This window comes from Apodemus sylvaticus, chromosome 10, assembly GCF_947179515.1.
Source record: "Apodemus sylvaticus chromosome 10, mApoSyl1.1, whole genome shotgun sequence".
Classification (NCBI taxonomy): domain Eukaryota; kingdom Metazoa; phylum Chordata; class Mammalia; order Rodentia; family Muridae; genus Apodemus; species Apodemus sylvaticus.
Genome location: NC_067481.1, coordinates 109,629,790 through 109,641,619, shown reverse-complemented (window position 1 = coordinate 109,641,619; position 11,830 = coordinate 109,629,790). Strand labels below are relative to the sequence as shown.

The window sequence follows — 11,830 nt, the reverse complement described above, 5'->3', positions numbered from 1 at the left end:
ATTCATCACTCTTTTAACATGTGGAAAGTTAGTTCCTTCTTTTTCTTTTCTTTTTTATTTTACTATTTCTGTTTATCAGTATTTAAATTCCATTTTCTTGAATGTCAAAAATAGTGCATGCTAATTTTATGTTATTTTATTGTTCATTGATGGTACCTACCTGTGCTAGCCATAGAGTGAGTCTGTTCCATTCTGTTCAGATGATAGTTTGGCATTCTATCCAATACTTCTTATTCTTAACAGACATGTTAAGAATACTAAAGACATGGCTAGTGGAGGGAATTTTCAGGACTGTGCTAGTAGACAAATGAATGCAAAATTGGAACATCTGAAGGTAGATACAGAAAGAACAAGAAGAAAGGATGAGTAAAAACAAATTTCTGCTGAACACTGAGGAGGGAAACATCAATCTGGGATAAAACTTGGGAAGCTGTGAGTGAATCCAAAGAAATCAATGTGTGTCTAAGAACCCCATAAGGCACGGAGAGCTGAGATGAGTTTTCCAAGCTTAGAGGACAGTGGGCACTGTTTGACTGTATAAGGTATATTAGCAGTACCCAAGTAATCACTCAACTCAGGCCCTCTGGTGGCATATTCCTCACAACCTGCCCCAAAGTTCTAGGTTCTCAAATGAAAGACAGTTAGCCTTTTTATTTTAATATGCCTCAAAAGCTCAACGCCTGTGCTACTTCCTAACCTCCACGTGGCTACTCCACCTCCCTCTGATATTCCCAAGTTATTACATACTAAATTCTCTATTCCATCTTTGCTGCCCTGCACCCAGTTGAGCCCCTCTTGGGGGCTGCTCTCCTCCTGGTCCGATATGGCAGCTATGCTCTTTGTCCTGCATATTCTCAAGCATGACTCCTTTAAATTCCTTCTCCATGCATGGTGGGTCTCCTTCCCCCTTCCCCTCTCTCCCTAGTCTGGGAATTCTAGCAGTCTTGCCTCTGCCTGCCCTGCCCAGCCATTGGTTGCCAGCAAGTCAACTTATCAATCAGAACTAACTGGGGGCAGTGTCCCTCAGTGTCTTAGGTAGGGACCTGCAGATTCTGTGCAAACAAAGTTGGGTACCAAAATAAATACAATATAAAGAGCATTAGGCCAAACCTACTATATTTCCCACGTCTTGCCCATTTTCCACTCTTTTATTAGATATTTTCTTTATTTACATTTCAAATGTCATCACTTTTCCTGGCTTTCCCTCTGAAAACACCCTATCCCATTCCCCATACCCCTGTCCACCAACCCACCCACTCCTGCTTCTGGGGAATCGAGCCTTATCAGGACCATGGGCCTCTCCTCCCTTTGATGTCTGCTACATATGCACCTGGGTCCTTCCATGAGTACTCTTTTGTTGGCAGTTTAGATCCTGGCAGCTCTGGGGTACTGGTTGGTTCATTTTTCTGTTTCTCCTATGGGGCTGCAAGTTTCTTCAGCTCCTTGGGTCCTTTAGTCTAATGATTGGCTGAAAGCATAGACCTCTGTATTTGTCATGCACTGGCAGAGCCTCTCAGTAGATAGCTATATCAGGCTCCTGTCAGCAAGCACTTGTTAGCATCCACAAAAATGTCTGAGTTTGGTGACTGTATATGGGATGGATCTCCAGTTTGGGAAGTCTCTGGATGGTCTTTCCTTCAGTCTCCGCTCCACACTTTGTCTATGTATCTCCTCCCATGGGTATTTTGTTCCCCATTCTAAGAAGGAACAAAAAAAATCACATATAATTGGCCCAGGGAGTGACCCTATTAGGAGGTGTGTCACTGTGTGTGGTCTTTATTTATTTATTTATTCGATATATTTTTATTTACATTTCAAATGATTTCCCCCTTTTCTGGCTCCCCACTCCCGAAAGTCTCATAAGCCCTCTTCCCTACCCTTATTCCCCCATCCACCTCTTCCCACTTCCCTGTTCTGGAATTCCCCTATACTGCTGCACTGAGTCTTTCCAGAATCAGGGGCCACTCCTCCGTTCTTCTTGGACATCATTTAATATGTGGATTTTGCTTGGGTATTCAAAGTTTCTAGGCTAATATCCACTTATTAGTGAGTGCATACCATGATTGATCTTTTGAGACTGGGTTGCCTCACTTAGTATGATGTTCTCCAGCACCATCCATTTGAATTTCATGAATTCATTGTTTCTATTGGTTGAATAGTATTCCATTGTGTAAATATACCACATATTTTGTATCCATTCCTCTGTTGAAGGACACCTGCTTCTGGCTATTACAAATAAGGTTGCTATGAACATAGTGGAGCATGTGTTCTTATTGCATGCTGGGGAATTCTCTGGGTATATGCCCAGAAGTGGTATAGCAGGGTCCTCTGGAAGTATCATGCCCAGATTTCTAAGGATCTGCCAGACTGATTTCCAAAGTGCTTGTACCATCTTGCAATCCCACCAGCAGTGGAGGAGTGTTCCTCTTTCTCTACATCCTCACCAACACCTGATGTCTCCTGAGTTTTTGACCTTAGCCATTCTGACTGGTGTGAGGTGAAATCTCAGGGTTGTTTTGATTTGCATTTCCCTAATGATTAATGATATTGAACATATCTTAAGGTGCTTCTCAGCCATCCAAAGTTCTTCATGTGAAAAATCTTTGTTTAGCTCTGTACCCCACTTTTTAATAGGGTTATTTTGGTTCTCTGGGGTCTACCTTCTTGAGTTCTTTGTATATATTAGATATTAGCCCTCTGTCGGATTTACGGTTGGTGAAGATTCTTACCCAATCTGTTGGTTGACGTTCTATCCTCTTGACAGTGTCCTTTGCCTTACAGAAGCTTTGTAATTTTATGTGGGCTTAAGACCCTCACTCTAGTTGTCTGGAAGTCAGTCTTCCACTAGCAGCCTTCAGATGAAGATGTAGAACTCTCAGCTCCTTCTGCACCATATATTTTCCTGGATGCTACCATGTTTCTGCCTTGATGACAATGGGCTTAACCTCTGATCCTGTAAGCGAACTCTAATTAAATGTTGTCTTTTATTAACTTGCATTGGTCATGGTGTCTGTTCACAGCAGTAAAACCATAACTAAGACAGAAGTTGGTACCAGGGATTGGGGTATTGCTTTGGTAGACATGACCATGCTTTTGTTTAGTAGAATATGGATTTGGGGACTTTGGATTTGGAAAGCCATGAAATGCTTTAAGTGGGGTTTAATGGGCCAGCCTAGTAGGAATATGGAAGAAGTGGTGCTGAGGGTCATTTGAACTGTGTAGACCTGATGGCCCAAGAGGTTTAGTGGAGAATATCTTTAATATGTGGCCTAGAGACTGTTTTTGTGATGTTTTGATGAAGAACATGGCTGCTTTTTGCCATTGTTTGAAGAGACGGCCTAGGGCTAATGTAAAGAGATTTATATTAATTGCATCTGCAAAGGAAGTCTCAAAAAAGCCCAACAAAGACTTTGTTCTCTGGTTAAGTCAGATGAAGAGAATTTTGAACAAACATATCAAGCAGAGAAAGGAAAAGTACAACATATATAGTTTGAGTATTAAAGGGGCTCAAGGAAGTGAAATGGAGCTGAATTCAAAGATATTAAATTGAATTAAGGGAGTGGTGACCTTGGGGCAAGATTCCCCTCAGCTAAATTTAGGTCCGGGCTTGGTAGTCAAGCCTTTAATCCCAGGAGGCAAAGATAAACAGATCTCTGAGTTAAAGGCCAGCCTAGAACAGAGCAAATTCTAGGTGAAGAAAGACTTAAATCTAGGCTTGGTGGATCACACCTTTAATCCCAGTGCTTAGGACAGAAGTATGCAGATCTCTGAGTTTAATGTCAGTCAATGGAGGAAGATACAGGTCAGCCAACTTAGGTAATGAAGGAGCTGGGAAAAAGGAAGCTAGCGATAATGTAATAGAAGGGGGCCAATGTTTCAGTTCCTGCAAGCAGCCGGACACAGCACCTTTGACCATGTGTCTCTGGCTTTATATTTAAGAGGAGACTATTGGCAATTGATTCTGGTTAGCTGGAGCTAAGAAATTAGTGGTGATTAAGAAAAGACCAGCACCACTTAGGTGAAATCTTCTGGGAAGTGTTTTCTGAGAGCACAAAGAAGCTATAGTCCAGAGATAGCAAAGGTTGTACCTCATGCTGCATCTGTATTTGGTAATGTGTAAGAGTCATCCAGGTGGTACTGGTTTTGAAGACATGAAAGCATCAATAAATGGTGCTGGTTCAATTAGAGGTCAGCATGCAGAAGAATGTGAGTTGATCCATTCTTATCTCCTTGTACTAAGTTCAACTCTAAGTGGATCAAGGACCTCCACATAAAACCTGACACACTAAAGCTAATAAAAAAGAAACTGGGGAAGACCCTTGAGGACATGGGCACAGGGGAAAAGTTCCTGAACAGAACACCAATAGCTTATGCTTTAAGATCAAGAATTGACAAATGGGACCTCATAAAATTACAAAGTTTCTCTAAGGCAAAGGACACCATCAAAAGGACAAAATGGCAATCAACAAATTGGGAAAAGATCTTCACCAACCCTACATCAGATAGAGGGCTAATATCTAATATATACAAAGAACTCAGGAAGTTAGACCCCAGAAAACCAAATAACCCTATTAAAACTGGGGTACAGAGTTAAACAAAGAATTTTCACCTGAAGAACTTCAGATGGCAGAGAAGCATCTGAAAAAATGCTCAACTTCATTAGTCATTAGGGAAATGCAAATCAAAGCAATCCTGAGATTTCATCTTACACCAATCAGAATGGCTAAGATTAAAAAATCAGGAGACAGCAGGTGTTGGCGAGGATGTGGAGAAAGAGGAACACTCCTCCACTGCTGGTGGGGTTGCAAATTGGTACAACCACTCTGGAAATTAGTCTGGCGGTTCCTCAGAAAACTGGGCATGTCACTTCACGAAAGATCCTGCTATACCACTCCTGGGCATATACCCAGAGGATTCCCCAGCATGTAATAAGGATATATGCTCCACTATGTTCATAGCAACCCTATTTATAATAGCCAGAAGCTGGAAAGAACCCAGGTATCCCTCAACAGAAGAATGGATGCAAAAAATGTGGTATATATACACAATGGAATACTATTCAGCCATTAGAAACAATGAATTCATGAAATTCTTAGACAAATGGATGGAGCTGGAGGACATCATACTAAGTGAAGTAACCCAGTCTCAAAAGTTCAATCATGGAATGCACTCACTAATAAGTGGATATTAACCTAGAAAACTGGAATACCCAAAACATAATCCACACATCAAATGAGGTACAAGAAGAAAGAGGAGTGGCCCCTTGTTCTGGAAGGACTCAGTGTAGCAGTATAGGGCAAAACCAGAACAGAGAAGTGGGAAGGGGTGGGTGGGAGGACAGGGGGCTTATGGGACTTTCCCAGACTTTTTTTCATGAAGGAGTTTTGGATTTTGTTAAATGCTTTCTCAGCATCTAATGAAATGACCATGTGGCTTTTTCCTTGAGTATATTTATATAGTGGATTTCGTTGATGATTTCTATATATTGAACCATCCCTGCATCCCTGGGATGAAGCTTACTTGATTGTGACGAATGATCATTTTCATGTTCTTGGATTTGATTGGCAAGAATTTTATTGAGTATTTTTGCATTCATAAGGGAAATTGGTTTGAAATTCTCTTTTTTGTTGGGTCTTTGTGTGGTTTTGGTATTAGTGTAATTGTGGCATCATAGAATGAGTTGGGTAGTGTTCCTTATGTTTCTATCTTGTGGAATAGTTTGAAGACTATTGGTATTACGTCTCCTTTGAAGGTCTAACAGAATTCTGCACTAAAACCATCTGGTCCTGCCCTCATTTGTTTGGGAGACTTTCATTGACTGCTTCTATTTCTTTAGGGGTTATGTGTGGTGCAATATTGGCTTTGCCCTATTATGAATGTGGTTGCCCTTTCATATGGAGCATAGAAGTTCAGAATTGAGAGTTCTTCTTGGTAGATATTTCCTTTGATGAGTATTAAGTGTCCTTCCTTTACTTTTTTGATGACTTTTGGTTGAAAGTCCATTATATATGATATTGAATGGCTACTCTAGTTTGTTTCCTTGGACCATTTGCTTGGAAAATTGTTTTCCAGACTTTTACTCTAAGGTAGTGTTTGTCTTTGACACTGAGGTGTTTTTCCTGCAGCAAAATGCTGGGTCCTGTTTATGTATCCAATCTGTTAGTCTATGTCCTTTTATTGGAGAATTGACTCCTTTGATGTTAAGAGATATTAAGGAATAGTGATTGTTGTTTCTTGTTATTTTTGATGTTGTTTTTATATTTGTGTGGTTATCTTATCCTGGGTTTGTTGAAAGAAGATTACTTTCTTGCTTTTTCTAGGGTGTAGTTTCCCTTTTTGTGTTGGCATTTTCCATATATTATCCTTTGTAGTGCTGGATTTGTGGAAAGCTATTGTGTAAACTTGTTTTTTTTTTTTTTTTTTTTTTATCATGGGATATCTTAGTTTCTCCCTGTATGGTAATTGAGAGTTTTGTTGAGTATAGTAGTCTGGGTTGACATTTCTGTTCTCTTAGGGCCTGTATGAGATCTGCCCAGGATGTTCTACCTTTCATGATCCCTGGTGAGAAGTCTGTGTGCTTCTTAAAAGTTTGCCATTCTATGATACTTCATCTTTTCCCTTTACTGCTTTTAATATTCTTTTTTTGTTTAGTGCATTTGATGTTTTCATTATTTTTTCTGTTCTTGTCCAGGTGGAATTTCTGTGTTGGTCCAGTCTATTTGGAATTCTGTAGTCTTCGTGTATGTCCATGGGCATCTCTTTCTTTAGGTTAAGGAAGTTGTCTTTTATAATTTAGTTGAAGATATTTACTGGCCCTTTAAGTTGGAAATCTTTGCTCTCTTCCATACCTATAATCCTTAGGTTTGGTCTTCTTATTGTGTCCTTGATTTTCTGGATGTTTTGGGTTAGGACCTTTTTGCATTTTGCATTTTCTTTGACTGTTGTGTCAATGTTTGCTAGGGTATTTTCTGTACCTGAGATTTGCTCTTCTATCTCTTGTCTTCTGTTGTTATATATATATCTGTTTCTGACTCCTGATTTCTTTCCAAGTTTTTCTATTTCCAGAGTTGTCTCCCTTTGTGATTTCTTTTTAGTTTCTACTTCCATTTTTAGATTCTCGATGGTTTTGTTCAGTTCCTTCACTTGTTTGTGTTTTCATGTAATTCTTTAATGGATTTTTATTTTCCTTTTTAAGGGTTTCTACCTGTTTACTCATGTTCTCCTGTATTTATTTAATGGAGTTATTTACGTCCTTCATGAAGTCCTCTTTCATCCTGATGAGATGTGATTTCAAATCCATCTTGCTTTTCCAGTGTGTTGTGGTAACTAGGGTTTGCTGCTTTGGGAGAACTGGGTTTGGATGATGCCATGTCACATTGGTTTCTGTTGGTACTGTTCTTGTGTTTGCCTTTTGCCATCTGGTTATCTCTGGTGTTAGCTTTTCTTGGTGTCACTGACTGTGGCTTATCCATCCTGCATGCCTGCATATCAGTACTACTGGTACACGACTTCTCTCTGTGCTTGCAGGCGTGTAGGCACACCTAGGAGACCAGCTCTCTTGCGGCAGTATTTGTGTATGTAGCTCTGTGGCCCAGGATCAGCTTTGGGTGCAGATGGAAATTGGAAGACTCCTGTCCCAGGTTTCCCCTGGGTTCTTGTGTCCTCGGGGTTCTGGGCAGATTTCTCAGAGTAGCAGGGGTGGTTATATCTATGCTTTCAGGCCTCTCTGAACTCCTGGGAGGCTTACTCTCTCCCTGAGCCACCTGTGTATGGAGCCCCATGGCAGAGGATGGTCTCCAGCTGCAGACAGAAGCTGGAAGGCTTCCACCTGAGGGTTCTGGCCAGGTTCCTCTGAGGGGTGATCCTACCTGTGCTTTCAGACCTGCCTGCACTCTTGGGAGGCTAGTTATCTCCCTGTGCCACCTGGGTATGGAGCCCTCCATCTTGCCCATTTTAAAAGAATCCTTTCTCTCAGATATAAATTGAACATAACTATGACAATTATGTAAATTATATGGCATGATATACACTTAACACCTAGTCTATCAATTTTGTCCATTTAAATATAGTATTCTATCATCTATCCTAACCTAATGAGATTATAATTTTGTGTCTGAATTATGTTGATTTTAACTTGTATTATCATCTGAAAACCATCATTTCAAATCTAGAACATCTACTTTAATCCTAAACAAGTTACGTTTGATTATGAGACTATAACCTAGTCTTCAAACCTTCCAGAAATCTGAGAGTAAATATTACCTATTAAAGACATAGCTTCCAACTTAAGTAGCTGACTGCCTTGACAGTCTCCTATATTCCTCATAACATTGCATCATCTGTGTTTAGCCTTCTGGCCCAGAAACATATGACAGACCTTATGCAAAGTAGAAATTATGAATAACTATTTTATCCTGTCTTTGCAGAGCTAAGCTCTTGACTATCCTGCATCATATGTCCTTTCCTGGATAGTATTTTTTGTCTGTAGATGAATTATAGAAATTTTTGCCCAGTGGCTGGCTTGTCACAATCGTAGTAACTCTATATGGAAATAATGATGTTCAGTATCTCCTCTGAAGTAGGATGGGTGTACTCAGAAGAGCAGACCTGTGTCCTAGTCAAAAGATTTATTAATAAATGATTTTAAGTCTTACATTGTGTGGATCACTGACATTTTTGAAAGCCATCTATCTACATATATAGCATAACTGAATTATCAAATATTGATTACTCCTATGTATTTACTCCTTGAATAATATTGAAAACACTTCATTGTAATTAAATCAGAGTCTTATATCACTATAACTTTATTATCTGACTTGTATTACGTAATCATACTAAACAGTTTGTAATAGTAAATTTCAGAAGGACTGTGTTTAAACCTTGTGTTCTTGAATGAGTTGTGGGAATGTATTACTAAATTTACACTTAAAGAAACCATTTTATAACCATAATCTTACATTAATGAAAATCTCTACATTTTGACATAAAATTGAAGTCATATTTTCTTAAATTGGTGCAAAATTTATATGTTGATACAAGTTTAAAATATCATTGGTATAAATCTTTATATATTGATACAAAATTTGAAATTAATTTTGTTACTTAGATAAGCATTGTGCCTATACATCACATTCTTTGAGTAATTCCAATGTTGTTCCCTTACACTGTACTAGGTACTCATAGTGATTCATGGTATGTAACGAGAATTCAGACAAGCACATTGGAAAAAGTCTAATAGATGTTGTCAGGACAAAATAGACTGTTGAGGAATCCAAAGATATCCAGCAACGACTAAAGGTTTGCATTTCAGGTAACAAAAATAATCAGATCAGTGAATGAATGTGTCTAAAGTTAATATACAGCAACTGTACATACATACACCCAAATCCACAGAACACAGGTGGCATAACAATATTGTGAAGTTCAAGGTCAAAGTTCATGAATCTTGTGTCATTGTCATTCTCTGTGTAACTGTGGCTTTGAGAACTCTGCCTCTATAACACAAATACAAAAGAACCTTCAAGTGTAAATAGCATCCTGACTTTGTAATAATAAGATATTCAAATCTTTGTTAGAGTGGGTTTATCAGTCAAAACCAGCTTGATTGATTTGGTCACTAAATATCACAGAAAACACATTTTTTTGTGAAGATGTCCTCAATACAATGGGATATGTAGTCTCACCCTAGCCTTTGTGTTCTGCCTTAGAGTTCCCAGCTCTAAGTTGTGAGCAAAATACATCAATAAAATGAATTGATATGCCTCAGAACATTGCTAGTCAGCATGTAGTATAGAGTGAGAAGCAAAGAGTCCCACAAGGAAAATCTAAGAATTTAGATTTCAGTCATCACTAAGTTGATAGAAATGTATGTGCATCCCAAATACCAAAGATTAAGTATAAACATTACTATATATGTGTTAGAAGCAAATGTTGTTGTAAACATACAGACATTGATACTTAGGCTAAAGAAAAATATTGACTCATGAATAGAAATTTATTGGAGCTGGAGGGATGGCTCAACAGTTAAAGACCAGTAGCTGCTCTTCCAGAGATTCAAGGTCTGATTCAGAGGCATGATTATAATGCACAGACATGCAGGTGAAACACTCATACATATAGAATATATAATTTTTAAATCCCTCATAACATGCAAATTTGACTTTCACATAGGTCAACTCATCCTTCTGCCTGCATAACAGAATTAAGGATGTTTGTATAGATTTGACTCTTTACTACTCTCAACACCTAATTCTAACTTCTAAGATGATGAAGAATTCTAGGAATGTAGTTACTAAAGTGTCATATCTAGACCTAACATTTGAAAGGAATTGTATGTTTCTTCAGTCAGTTGTGATGCACAACTTAGATCCCAGCACTTGGGAGGTAGAGGTAGTTGGATCTTTGTGAGTTCAAGGCCAGCCTGGTCTACAGAGCAAGTTCCAGACAGAGCAACACAGAGAATCCCTGACTTGAAAAAGTAGAAGCAAAGAGAAAGAGGAGGAAGAGGAAGAGGAAGAGGAGGAGGAAGAAAGGAAAGAAAAGAGTTGGACATCATCACTTCTTTTTGCTCCTGAGCTGTCATTCAGTATATTTTTCTACAAACGCCATTTTAAAATTGTTTTAAAATACAGTCCATTTATTTGGTACTGTAGATCTAACAAACCTGAGCCATTTTAACATCATGGTTCTAAGTAACACTGTCTTCCAGATCTTTCTCATATTCCAGTTTTGTCTTGGTGTCATAGGGAACTCATTACTGTTAATGTTATATATATACAGTTTCTTCCTCAGGCCTCATTTCAAAAAGTTGATAGATTCAGTTTTAACTCACCTTACAATCGTTAATATGTTGATGATCATATCCACATTGATAAAAGATATCATGTTATCCTTTGGAGTACCCAATTTTCTGGATGATGTTGGTTGTAAGGCAGTTTTGTTTTCATTCAGAGTCAGCTGGGGTCTGTCCATCTGCACCACCTCTGTTCTAAGCACATTCCAAGTCATCACCATCACTCCTAGCAGTTCTAAGTGGGCCTCCTGGCTGAAGCCTAGACTCTCCACATGGATTCTTTCTTCCTTACTTTGCTCCTGGCTTATTAACCTACTTATCTACGGGTATATGGTTGAAATGGTAATAGCCCAAACCAATAAAACTCATGTTGCCTATGGATATTCAGATGGTTACTGTCAAAACAAGCACTTTGGGAACCACAACTCAGGGTCATTTAATACCATTATTATCATTCACGATCTCTTCTTTGTGGCCATCATGATGTGGGCCAGCCTCTACATGGTGATTTTCCTCTACAGACACTGCAAGAGAGCCCAGCATCTCCACAACCCAAGCCTTTCCTCCCAGCCATCTCCTGAGCGCAAGGCCATTCACAGCATCCTGTCTCTGGTGAGCTGCTTTGTGTTAATTTATTGGTTGAACAAATCCATCACCCTTTATGGGTTTTATACAAAAGAAAAAATTCCAAGATTGGAGTCGATTAATACAATTTTTACAGCATGCTACCCAACCATCTGCCCTTTTTTACTCATGAAGAATAATAAAGTTATTTTGCAATTAATTTCTTCATTTTCTGTACTGCTGTTTTCAAAGTTCACTCCATGCCTGAACTGAAAACCACACTTTGTCATTATTAAAACAGTGTCTTAATGATTTTTCGTGGAATAAAGAATTTGAATGTGGACCTTGTATACATGAAATGATATTAGCTATAATTCAGACATTCTGTACACTATTAAAAATTCAGGCAATTAACATTTTTCTTGAATAGAACTCCATGTGCATAATTTTAATAATTTTAATATTTATTAC

At 38.7% G+C, this 11,830-nt stretch overlaps 1 pseudogene; it reads left to right on the top strand.

The window, feature by feature from the left end:
- Positions 1–10,684: 10,684 nt before the first annotated feature.
- LOC127694520 (vomeronasal type-1 receptor 2-like) lies at positions 10,685–11,627 on the top strand (annotated as a pseudogene).
- The last annotated feature ends 203 nt before the right edge of the window (positions 11,628–11,830 follow it).